The sequence below is a fragment of the Mirounga angustirostris genome, unplaced genomic scaffold (assembly GCF_029215605.1).
Source record: "Mirounga angustirostris isolate CCGP_5_RB_7025 unplaced genomic scaffold, mMirAng1.0.hap1 SCAF_10, whole genome shotgun sequence".
Lineage (NCBI taxonomy): Eukaryota > Metazoa > Chordata > Mammalia > Carnivora > Phocidae > Mirounga > Mirounga angustirostris.
The window spans coordinates 68,617,255-68,629,500 of record NW_026991718.1 but is presented as its reverse complement, the minus strand read 5'-3'; the positions used below and the strand labels follow the sequence as shown (position 1 = coordinate 68,629,500).

General features: G+C 33.4%; 1 protein-coding gene across 17 annotated transcripts in view; it reads right to left on the bottom strand.

Annotated features, from left to right (window-relative positions):
- The window catches only part of NRXN1 (neurexin 1), a 1,136,941-nt gene that overhangs the window by 1,088,757 nt on the left and 35,938 nt on the right, over window positions 1-12,246 (bottom strand). The window lies entirely within an intron of this gene.

Below are 12,246 nucleotides of genomic sequence, written 5' to 3'. Positions count from 1 at the left end.
ATTGTTTCATTTTATTTAACTCCAATCCACAAATACTAATCATAAGGCACTGAATTAATTTCATGATCCTCTAAATAGTAGTTCCTAAAATGTGGTCCAGGGACCCCATTGTGTACCCAAGATGATTTCAGGAGATCCAAAGTTCAACATTCTTTTCCTGACAATATTAAAGCATCGTTTGCCTTATTCACACTCTCATTCTTTAAGGAGTATATGATAGAATTTTCCCAAAACTACATGATATGATGATGTCATCACTCTGACAGCTAATGGAAGATATGCTTCTATATTTTTTATTTAACATTTTTCTCAGCTTTAATTTATAATACAATAAATATGAATAAATATAGCCATATAAACAAAAGTTCTATGGGTTTCTCAATAATTAAGAATTTAAAGGGACCATGAGACCAAAAAGTTTGAGAACCACTAACCTAAAGCAAGCTACAGTGTGAAAATCACTGATTTAAATATAATTACATGCATGCGCGCGCACACACACACACACACACACACACTCCTTTCTACAACCCTCTATGGCCTGCAAAGCAAAGGCAACCTGGAACCAAATGTCTTCAACAACTTAGTCATGATTCTACTGTTCCCTACAAACAACACTCTACTCAACCAGAAGCTCTATTCTAGGACCTCTAGCCACACCTTGTTCACTTCTGCTTTTGAGTCTTAGTTCATATTTTGTTCCAAAAGTATCTTTAAGCCTAAGCCTATTTTTTTAAATTTTCTGACAAGATAAATCCTATCTATGTAACATCTGCAATTATTGGCTTTGCCTTTTGTTTTGTTTGTTTGTCTGTTTTAAGTAGGCTCCATGCTGGGTGTGGAGCCCATCATGAGGCTCAAACTCACCACACTGAGATCAAGACCTGAGCTGAGATCAAGAGTCAGATGCTCAACTGACTGAGCCACCCAGGTACCCCTGCCCTATGTTTTAAAACTGACCTTTCAGGACTCCATGGATTCATGTGGGAATACAATTATGTGGCCCTAACTTTCCACAGACCTGGGGATCCACATTACTCCATCAGAGAGCCCCATCCCTTTGTCATAACTATTACTACGGTGTACAGATTATACAGGAAGGATCATACAAGGAGATACGCAGGGAGCAATACCAATGCTAGGAGAAGAAGAAATCATGTTCTTTTCTTTGAGATTGATCATTATCGGAAAGGCAATGAGACCCATCAGATTCAGCAATGGCTTCGGGCCATGGTGGGAAGAACCCCACTTAGATAGAAAAAATGTTTTAAAAATAATATGAGTCATCCCTTGCTTAGAGATCTGTGTATAATCTTGGGTCCTTGTTTGGCACTGTTCCCAAGGATGACTGCATCACCTCTATGTTCTGATGAAGACCTAGACTATCTTCTAATGCCTCATCGACCTCTTTGAAGACACATTCTATTATTTTACTTTGTGACTACTATTCTTTTAAGTCTTTCTTTTTTCTTGCAAAATCAAAGGTGCAAAAAGGAACTGATTCTGCCTCAGTGTCTAAGTAGATGTTTTTTGTGGGATTTTTTTGTTTCTTTTTCTTTTTGTTTTAATCTCTCTGAGAACTCTAGGAGGGTCGTAATTTTTAATATCCTTTTGGAATCCACTCACTTTAATTTTTGTTTTTCCTTTAAGGATGACTGACAAATTGAATACTGGGTTATCTTAACAGTTTTCTTACATTTCCTTAGACCGCTGTGTCATGCACAACTTTTTGATTTTCATCTATGTTTCAGAAAGAAAATGTTGTCTCCCCCCCAAATGTTATCCTTTTATGATTTAAGAAGACATACAACTTACACATGTGAAATAAAGAGAAATTCCATACTCTTAAAATGCAAAGTTGAAATTTTTAAATTATAAATAGTAGAAAAGCAACTCATTAATATTCATGCTAATAGAGAAAAAACTGAAAATCTATTTCTATAATGTCAGAAGATCACAGTAATCAGGAAATGTGACACTGTGTGAATTTCAGTAAGATGAAGGTCTGAGTACACCACAGAGTAATCAAATCACATTCTGAATGGCCTGAGGAGGCTTTGTTGTTACATATACCTGAGATTCAAATTAAAATATAGCCTAGAAGAATTCAATGATTCTGTTATCTCCTAGCAGAAATAAAAAAGGATGCGAATCAAAGGTCAAACATGACTTCTCATGTTGAATTTAATTGTTCAACAGGTCATTTGAAATTTTCAAGGCATAACTTAATATTCTTAGAATTAGCACTTTTTAACTAACCAAACAGCATAATAGAATTACAAGGGTGAAAAAAACTTAGTTAAAATGACATAAACAGTAATTCATGAAACTCAGTATCTCTTGGTCCATTGATCATAATAGGATACCTCATTAACATTTAAAAATACTACAAATAAAAAGAAAGGGAAAAAAAGAAGAGAGAGAACATTTAGAGCATATTCATTATTTCATCTTGGTTTGTTTTACAAATGTAATTATAGCTATATTTTGGAGTCAGAGATGATCGCTTTGTTCAATTTTTCACAACAAAAGAAAAATTCCAGTTTTATACAACCATGCAAAGTCTTTAATATCTATTCAGTACTATGAATATATTTAAACTATGTATATTAATATAATATCATAATTTTACACATTATATACGTAAGATTTGCATTTTTTTACTTTTTTGTGAATCACTTAAATTGTTTTTCTTAAATATATTCATGTATACAAAGACCACACACGCCCCAGTAAAAAATAATATAATCTCCATTTTAAAAGTTTCATGCAGGAAATACTACAGGTTTAGGTGAAATTTGAGAAACAGTTAATTTTAATTCAAAATAATTTCTCTATTCAGCTGAAATATTACACAGCTTGAAAGTAATATGAGCTTGTCCACAGCGTTAAATACACTCTCCTACCCTTTTCTGACCTATTTTCCATAATCTAAGTCAGGCTATAGAATTTATCTAAGTCACTTCAACCCTCTCATCTTTTTAAAAACCAAAGTACCCATTTAGTATACTATCTTAATTCACATTACTTTATAAATCTGCTTTTTATAAAAATCATATTGAGTTAGGCACATTTTGCCTTACTCAAAAAAAAAATTGCTAAATCATTAACAATGAGGCATTTCCTCTAGCCTTATTTCCAAAATATAAAAAAACTGTAAAACAAAACTAAACAAGGAAAGCTCTCTCTTCTTGGGGTCATTCTTTTTTTTTTTTTTTCAAGACTTAACAGAATTTATTACAAGAATGCTTGAGTGGTTCCATGTAAGGCAATATATTAGTCTTATCTATTAACCAACAAATCAAAGAGAAAAAACTTATGATGCATCAACAGACAATGAAAAGGAATTTGAAAAATCTAGCAACTAGTCCTCAGTACAAAAACCCTACGTAAACTAGGGATAGAAGACCTCTTAAATACAGTAGGCTGTTTAACAAAAATCACAGTAAGTATCATAGGCTACAAACACTAAAATAATTGTAGTTAAAACAGAAAATTTGCCAAGTTTCTGCTTATTATTATCTAGCATAATGGAGGTATAGCAAATAAGACAGGGGATGAGAACTTCTAAAGATTTAGAAAAGAGGGCGCCTGGGTGGCTCAGTTGGTTAAGCGACTGCCTTCGGCTCAGGTCATGATCCTGGAGTCCCGGGATCGAGTCCCGCATTGGGCTCCCTGCTCGGCAGGGAGTCTGCTTCTCCCTCTGACCCTCCTCCCTCTCATGCTCTCTGTCTCTCATTCTCTCTCTCAAAATAAATAAATAAATAAAATCTTTAAAAAAAAAAGATTTAGAAAAGAAAACTCTTAGGTGACATGATTTATATAATTCACCTCCCAACCAAAAGAAACTACTAGACCTAAAACAATTTTGTGAGATGGCTGAATTTAAGGTAAGTATACAAATTCATTAGCTGTCCTCTATTCTATTCATCCATCCAATCATTCATGTAACATATATTGATAACCTGCATTAGAGCATTGTACTAAAAAACAATCAGAAGGATGTATACATTTTAGTAATCAAATATTCATTCCAGCATTGTTTACAATGCCAGAAGTTAAAAAGAAAGATGTCCAGTGAGAGATAGTTACACCAGCTGGAAGAAAAACAGAACTTCTCACCAATGGACAATGTGACAGCAAGTCTACCCCTATTCTCAGCATAGTATCCTGCTTGTTTAACAAACACATTGGAAACCTGCCAGTTTTCAAGAATTCTCATCTTGGAATGGTAGCCAGCTATTCACAATGAAACCAGAATAAGAGGCCCGATGTGTACCATATAGGAATAAGAATTAGTTTTCTTTTAATTGCTTTATCATGATAGTGGAAAATATAATTTATATTTTAAATTATAAATTATTTCAAGACTGACAAAATTTATAAAAGCTTATTTGAATTTAAAAATTATATACCTTCTATGCACAAAATTATGGACCAAGTCACACAGGCTAACTCCATATTTTGGCTATGCCTAGTAGTGAATCTTATTCAACCTATAGAATCCCATGGTTTCTTACTGAGTACACTACACAAAGTCTCACAAGGAAGGGATTCTATTTAGGCAATGAGAGGCTTCTCAGTAAACAATGCCATCCCAGACCTGAATAATTCAATGTTATTTTTGTATATCCTTTCTTTGTCAAGTATATTTATTTTCCTGAAAGGGAGGTTAAAGCATCAACATTGGTTTCAAACATCTGCTTGTCCTGATTTTAACAAAAAACTTGTTCCCTGATTAGGAGCCAAATATTTTGAGCAATATCTAGTTTGTCCTCTGTAAATAACAAAGTAAAATTGCTAAATGTAATGAGAAAAATAATAGGTAGCCAACACCACAAACAAACCAAAACTCTACTATAAGGTAGTTTTGCATATTATTCTCTTCATTTTTCTATTGTTGATATGGTTTTACTAGAGTTGAGTAGAATTCTGAAATGCTGCTTTCTTTAATCTGTAGAAGAGCTTTGTTCTTGACTTTTCATCTTCTGAATAAGTGACTGATATTAACTGATTAGGAACTGTGCTGGTAATTACGATGGTAATGAGCATCATTGTAAGATGTTAATCATTTAATAAAACCAACTTTTATCATGAAGCAAATTTAGAAGATGGGAGTAAATAAATGCATGTAAGAAAGTGTCTTTTTAATTCAATCAAGAAGATCCATAGATGCTAAGATACTATGTCAAATATCACAATGGTACTGCACAGTAAAATTGCTATATGTGAAAATAATAATTACTAAAACTATCCCCTACAGTATTTCCCTGCATTTTGCTACAAATGCATTTATTTTAACTTAGACCATATTCTCTGTATATTTTTCCCCTATAGGTTTATATCCAGAAAGATTACCTGTGGTAGGAGAATTTCTACATAAATCCCAATGTATCCTGCTCTCCTATTTAACAACTTTCCCTAAATACTTGTTATTCCTTCTAGGTACAGAGACCTGGTATGGCATTAAAATGCATGTGTGTAGCACCAATTCAAATTTCAAACAGTGATTACAGAAATATTTTCTGTGATCATCTAATGTAAACTCTAAACCATTCTCTAGAGGCAGGGAACATCAAAATGGCACAACAGATTCTGAAATAAAGTGTTTATTTCCCCAAATTGTAAGAAACTGACCCAATTTATTCATTGTGGAAAACAGCCTCTTCAGTTATTTGTATTATCTGTTAATAGTAGTTTTTTTTTAATTATGGTTTATATTTTTGTCATTTATCCATTGACCATGAACTGATTCAAAAGTTCCTAACCAAAGGACCAGTCTGCAAAATAAATCCTTTGAGTTGCAAAGCCTTTGCCAGCTTTGGCTCAGAAATTGAAAAAGGAAATGACAACCACCAAAAAAAGGATTCCAGAGTTGAGTATGGATTTTCTCTTAGCGACAGGTAGTTTTAAGTCCAGAGCTTCATAATTATTTAGATAAAGGATGAGTGTGTGTGTGTGTGTGTGTGTGTGTGTGTGTGTGAGTGATCTACACACAGAGAGAGGGGATTAAATATTTTTTAATAATGGTTCAATAGTATTAACAGAAATAAATCCAAATATCTTTTTTTAAAGAAAAGAGAAAAAGAGGGGCCCTGAAAATAATTGACATAGACTCTTTTAATCCTGAAATCTCAAAGGGCATTTAAGCTTTCATCATTCATCTTGACAGTTTATAGAGGCAACTCCAATTTCATCCTGGATGAAGGAGTAAATATAAAACAAAACAAAACAACAACAAAACAACAAAAAACACCTTGAAATAAATATCCAACAGGCAAAAAGCCATGGAAAAAGCCATATAGATTTATCTTGTAATTTAGCCTGCCAACTTCCAAGTTGATAGTTCAACTGTTTTCTAACAATGATTAGCTTAAAACTATTTCTTTATAGGGATTTTTTTTAAATTGCAAAAAACAAAAACAAAAACAAAAACTGAAGGACAAATCAAATCCATTTATAAGGCCCCAAGAATAAATTACTTTAGGCAACTCTGCTATTAGTTTTATTAATGAAAAGCCTATCTTAAAGAAGCAAGTCATGTACTGAAACCATTCTGTTTTTGCAATTCATCAGTAGTTAATTTGGAGTTCACTGGATACCTGCTCTGAATATAAGCTAAGAATGATTCTAACCTGCCATCAAAAAAAACCCCTTGATATTAATATTAACACAGTGTATTACATTCAGAAATTGCTTCATCAATAATAGTTAATGAATAATTACCAGAATTTACCTGAACTGCACCTTCCAGAAACAAGCAGAAGCATTCTTAAACCAAAGGCATCAACGATGGGCATTCAGCATCTCATCTAATTTTTTTCCCCTTTTGCACTCAAGCTTATAAAACTTGCTTTTTGACTAGAATGATGTTGAAATTAGAAAAATATAAAAATAAATCTGTCAGTATTTTTATATCTACTTGATACTTTAATGTGTACCTAATACTATCTTATTTTTAAGCCCTCTGCCAATAAATGATTCAAACTCAAAATTGTCTTACTTCCCCATTTTGCCTGATGAATTTTGTTCTTTTATGGTTTGTAAACACATAATTTCCTGAAGCTTTCTAAGAGTCATCAACCACTTGTATTCTTCTCTAACTTACTCTCTTTTTTTTTTTCATTCAGTGATTCTTTCTGCTTTAAAAACAGATCTGTTGGTCAGGGAATTTTATATGTAAGTCTTTATATTCACTAAATTAGGAAAGCCATCTTTCCTGATCAAAATTCACTATAAATTTATTATATTAGAGGTTCACGCTTCTAAATCACAGAATATTTGCTGCTTATTAGTCCAGATATAGTATGATACCTTGGCTTCTGCTTTTGCCACTTAATTAAGTCCAATTAAATGTTCTTAAATTTATATCTCTAAGCTTCCTTCCCCAAAAAGAGAGGATAGAAGTTACTTTTTCACATTCAGGGTGTTAGAAATACTTCTCACTTTCTCCTGGATAGAGACTTCTTTTTCCAGGGACACTATGGGTTGCTTTTCTAGCTCAGAGAAGGTTTCTTTCCTGTTTCAAGGAACACTGACTGAATCAATATTTTCTGTGGGTGCTTGATAAAAAGTGGTTAAAGTCCCAGGGGCACCTGTAGCACCTGGTGGCTTGTCTTAGCCTTTTCTTACAAAACAAACAAACAAACAAACAAACAAACAAACAAAAACACTGGTATTTTTATTTCCTCATGTTCTGGGGAGCTCCTCAGAGGACAATTAACAAATTATTAATAACTGTTGATCCTCCTAGGGAAAGGTTCCACATTTATTTGCCTATATATACAATTCAGGGCACTTTTCCTTATCACAGAAATAGTTGTGAAAATTCCAAAAAATGGAAAACGTAAATAAAATATATACTATAAGAATCTGTCCATTTTAATGGAATGTACTGTCTCCCTTAAATCTGCTAGAAAGGATCTTGTCCATGAAAACAAATTTTATGATGACTTCCATGTTCCCCCTTTATTTAATAGGCAAGTATCTTAAAGGTAATTGACATATCTCTTCTATATAAAACTCCCTATATACTACAGTGGGTAGACATTATCTACTTACTAACACACCTGGAGCAAAGACTGAAAATCTCTGTTTTTTTTAAAGGAATTATTTCCAAAATGCAACTCTGAAGATCAGGATGGAACCACAAAACTATAAAGAAAATCTGAATGTTCTTTTTGAAAACTATAGTTAGAAATAAACTATAAACTGGGCAAAGATAATCAGCATTTACAGACTGCTGACAGGTGAAACTACCAGTTTTATAATGACAGTTCATCTTAATACATCTGAAAAACATAAAATGAGCTGTATTCATTATAAAAATGCTTTTGATTTCCAATGACAGATGTACAGAAGCATCGTCATGGCTACCATTCATGTATGAACGAAGTTTTATGGAGCCATTATCCTGGCCTTCACCACATCCAAAGATCCTTTTATTGAAATTAATCCATTAACATATAGGAATTCTAGATCCCCAGCATAAAAAGGTCACTAGAAAAGTGCAAAAAGAACCAGAGTTGAGGGTCTTCTCTATTATCCTGCCTAAAACTGTTTTTGTATGACCTTACAGCTAAGAATGATGTTAAAGGTTTATTTAAAGACTACTAATAAAACAAAACAAAGAAGAATATATAACAGAAAATGTATATGGCCAACAATGCCTAGAGTATTATCTGACTCCTTATAGGAAAAAAAAAGTGCCAATCCTTACTCTATAGTATATACACTTTGCCTATTATATTTACCTACTATATAAAAGTCTTAGATTACTAGAAGAAAGACATATAAAGAGAACAATCTTGATTTTTCCTGCTGAGTCATAGGCTGAAGGTTCTAACTGGGACAGGAAAGAATGACTGTATCTAAAATATATATATTTTTAAAAAATTACCACCAAATGTGAATGTATGTGTTAGAAGTTGAAAGTATATTGGGCTCTGTCTTTAACACTGCTAAAGGCACCACGTTGTGTTCTTATTTTAGCCAAGATGTACTTTGGCAGAGTGAGGTTTCTTTAGTGAATATCAACAAATCAACTGAATGGCATTAAGAGAATTTGAAAAGATAAACAGCTTAATGAGTAATTAACTTATACTGTATCCCAAATTTTATTTACCTCTCAATAACATCTACTCCCTTTGTAAATACTTTATAGATTTAAGAATTTCTTAGTTATATAATACTAGGAGTTAAATCTGCCCATAAAGTTATCAGGAGATTGGATTGAGACTGCAGATCCAACACCTGTCAATTTTCCTTTCTGCTCCAGATCCATGAAATAGCAGAAAATAAGCTCTAGAAGAATATCAGAGAATAAAAGAGAGTGGCAGAGACAGATGACAGATTTTGAGGGCTATCTTAAAAACAGGAAAAAATAAATAAAATGAGGGAAGTAAATCCAGAGATTACCATAGACTAAAACACACTTGGTGCAAAATGCTACAGAACTGGGAGTGAAGGAGGCTGCAACCCTCCAACCAGGAAGTGCACTCTCGGCACCTGGGCCAGCCACCTCTCTACTCTTCCTGACTTGTGTGGGGGAAGCAAGAGCTCTGTGCACCAATGACATTTACTTCTAGGCAAAGCCGTAAATGTGGTCACTGAGGATGTCTGTGTAGGGTTCCTGGCTCCTGGTCCTGAGGAGAAGCTGCTGCTACACCAGCTCCTGAAGCTCCTCCCCTTTGTCCTCCTCCACAACCACCGCTCTCACTATCATCACTGTCCTCATTATCATCATCAACCAGCAATATTCATTGAGCTCACCACACTTTAGGGACTGTGCTAAGCAATTTTATGTGTATCCTTTTATTAAATCCTTAGCTCCAACAGACAGATATGATGATTAGCTCTATATTATAAATGAAAAAACTAGGGCATGAAGGGGTTACAGAACTTTCCCGTGGTTATAGCTACTAACTTGTAAAGCTGAGTTCAAGCTCAGATCCGTCTAGCTTCATGACCCAATTACTTAACCAGCAGAACTTACTGTTTTACTAAATACTCAACATTGAGACTAATAGTATCACCAACATCCATGATAGGCATTTTCAAACACAAGGTTAAACAAAAAACTAAAAATCACTCTACATTTGAAGGATATCCACATTATGAAAGAGAGGCACCAATCTTAGTAAAACAAGAATTCACACTGGAAAAAGCAGAAGATATAAAAGCAAATATAAGTAATAAAAACAAGTATAAATTTGAGGAACCTAAAGAGGACTTATTGAGAATTTTAAAAATGGAAATACTGGAAAGTAAGTATAAGAATTTTGAAATAAAAACTCTATAGCAATAGATTGGACATAGCTACAGCTCAAATTACTTTACTAAACTGGAAAATTGAGCTGAGGAGTAATTCCAGAAAGCAATGCAAAATATCGAGGAGGTTGTATGTATGAATGGAGAAAAGTTTAACAAACATAGACATTAGTTGAGAAAGTTCTCAAATCCATCTAATTAAATTACAGGTAGAACAGACAGAATAGATGTGGCAAAATAAAATTCCCCAAAGTGAGGACACACATGTTTGGTTCAGAGGTTTATCAAATGCTGATAAACATGAAAAAAATATTCACAGATATCTTGATAAAATTTTAGAACATTTAGAAGGAATAGAAGGATATGTTTTTACTTTGAGGCTTTATGATGGAAATCCAAAAAGCTTCCAGAGAAAAGGAATAAAAATTGCCCATATCAGAAGGAAAAATCAGACTTTTCATCTTCAGCCCTGGCTAGCAAAAGACCATGGAGAGATGCTCTGAAACATGTGATTTTGAAATATTTGTCTATATAAAAAATTAAATTACAAAAAAAAATTAATTAAAACTTCTAAGGGAAGAAAAGACAACACAGTTTAAAAAGCCAGTGTTAAGCCTAGGAAACATATCTGTTCCCAATAGAGCTGACAAAATATCAATATCCAGAGTACATAAAACATTTTATAACTCCAAAAGAAAAATGAGCAAAGATATAAACAGAGAAATTAGAGGAAAAAATAAAGTAAAAATGGTCAATAGATATGTAAAAAGATGTCCTATCTCACCAGTGAGCAGGAAAATAGAAATTAAAACAAGAAGCACACTTTTCTCTTCATCAGACTGAGACAAGTAAAACATGGTAATATTCTGTCTTGGTGAGGTGCTTAAAACAAAAGCTTTATATACCATTAATGAAAATATAAATCGAGAGAATCCCTTCCAGAGTGTTCCCGTAGTTGTTAGCTCTTAGCAATTTCATTCTTTCAATTCTATAATAATTTTTATTCACATACGAATAAATATACATCCATGTGTGAGTGAAATGTGGACAAATAGTTCCTCACATTGTGATTATCATGTAAACAATTTACTAGCAAATATTAAGAATTTCCTATTTAAGTTAGTACAGTCATCAGCATAAAAAGTATTAAAATAAAATAAAAATTGCACCCAGAAATCTAGGTGCTTGTTAAGGCATGGTCTGCATTTTCTCATTCCAAATATTCTTTCCTGTATACAAGGAGTCAGTTTCAGATTAATATATAACTTGTGAAATGCATGCTCTTTTGCCCACATTGTCAATTTGGAATTTGTGGTAACATATTTTGAACAATCAATGCTCCCAGATCCTGTTACAAACTTAGAACAAAACTCTGAGAAACAAACTGAGGGTTTTAGAGGGGAGGTGGTGGGGGGATGGGTTAGCCTGGTGATGGGTATTAAGGAGGGCACGTACTAAATGGAGCACTGGGTGTTATGCACAAACGATGAATCATGGAACACTACATCAAAAACTAATGATGCCATGTATGGTGACTAACATAATAAAATAAAATTTAAAAAAATCAACAAATGGATTACCACATTTGAGCATATCTTATATGTATTTTAGGAAACACAACTTTTAACTAGGGTAAGACCGGAAGTATAATCTTCATGATCACTGAAGTATCTTCCTACTCTACATTCAGTTTGTGTGAATACACTTAAGGCAGCTTCTGAGAGAGGGTGCATATGTCCTGAGTGGAACATTTGCTGTTGGCTTTGTTGAAAGAGCTTGTCAATGAATCAATAATAATTCAGAATCTGGGCATTTCTTTGGGGATTAATGGCTAGCTAAGTAGAGCTATTCAAGCCAAATACCATTAACCCCAATTGGTCCCTGTCCAGTTTGTGGCAGCTGCAATGAAGGAGCACTACAAAATACAGACTTACTTTTTTAAAACTTCACTCCAATGTGTTTTTAGCACATATCTTT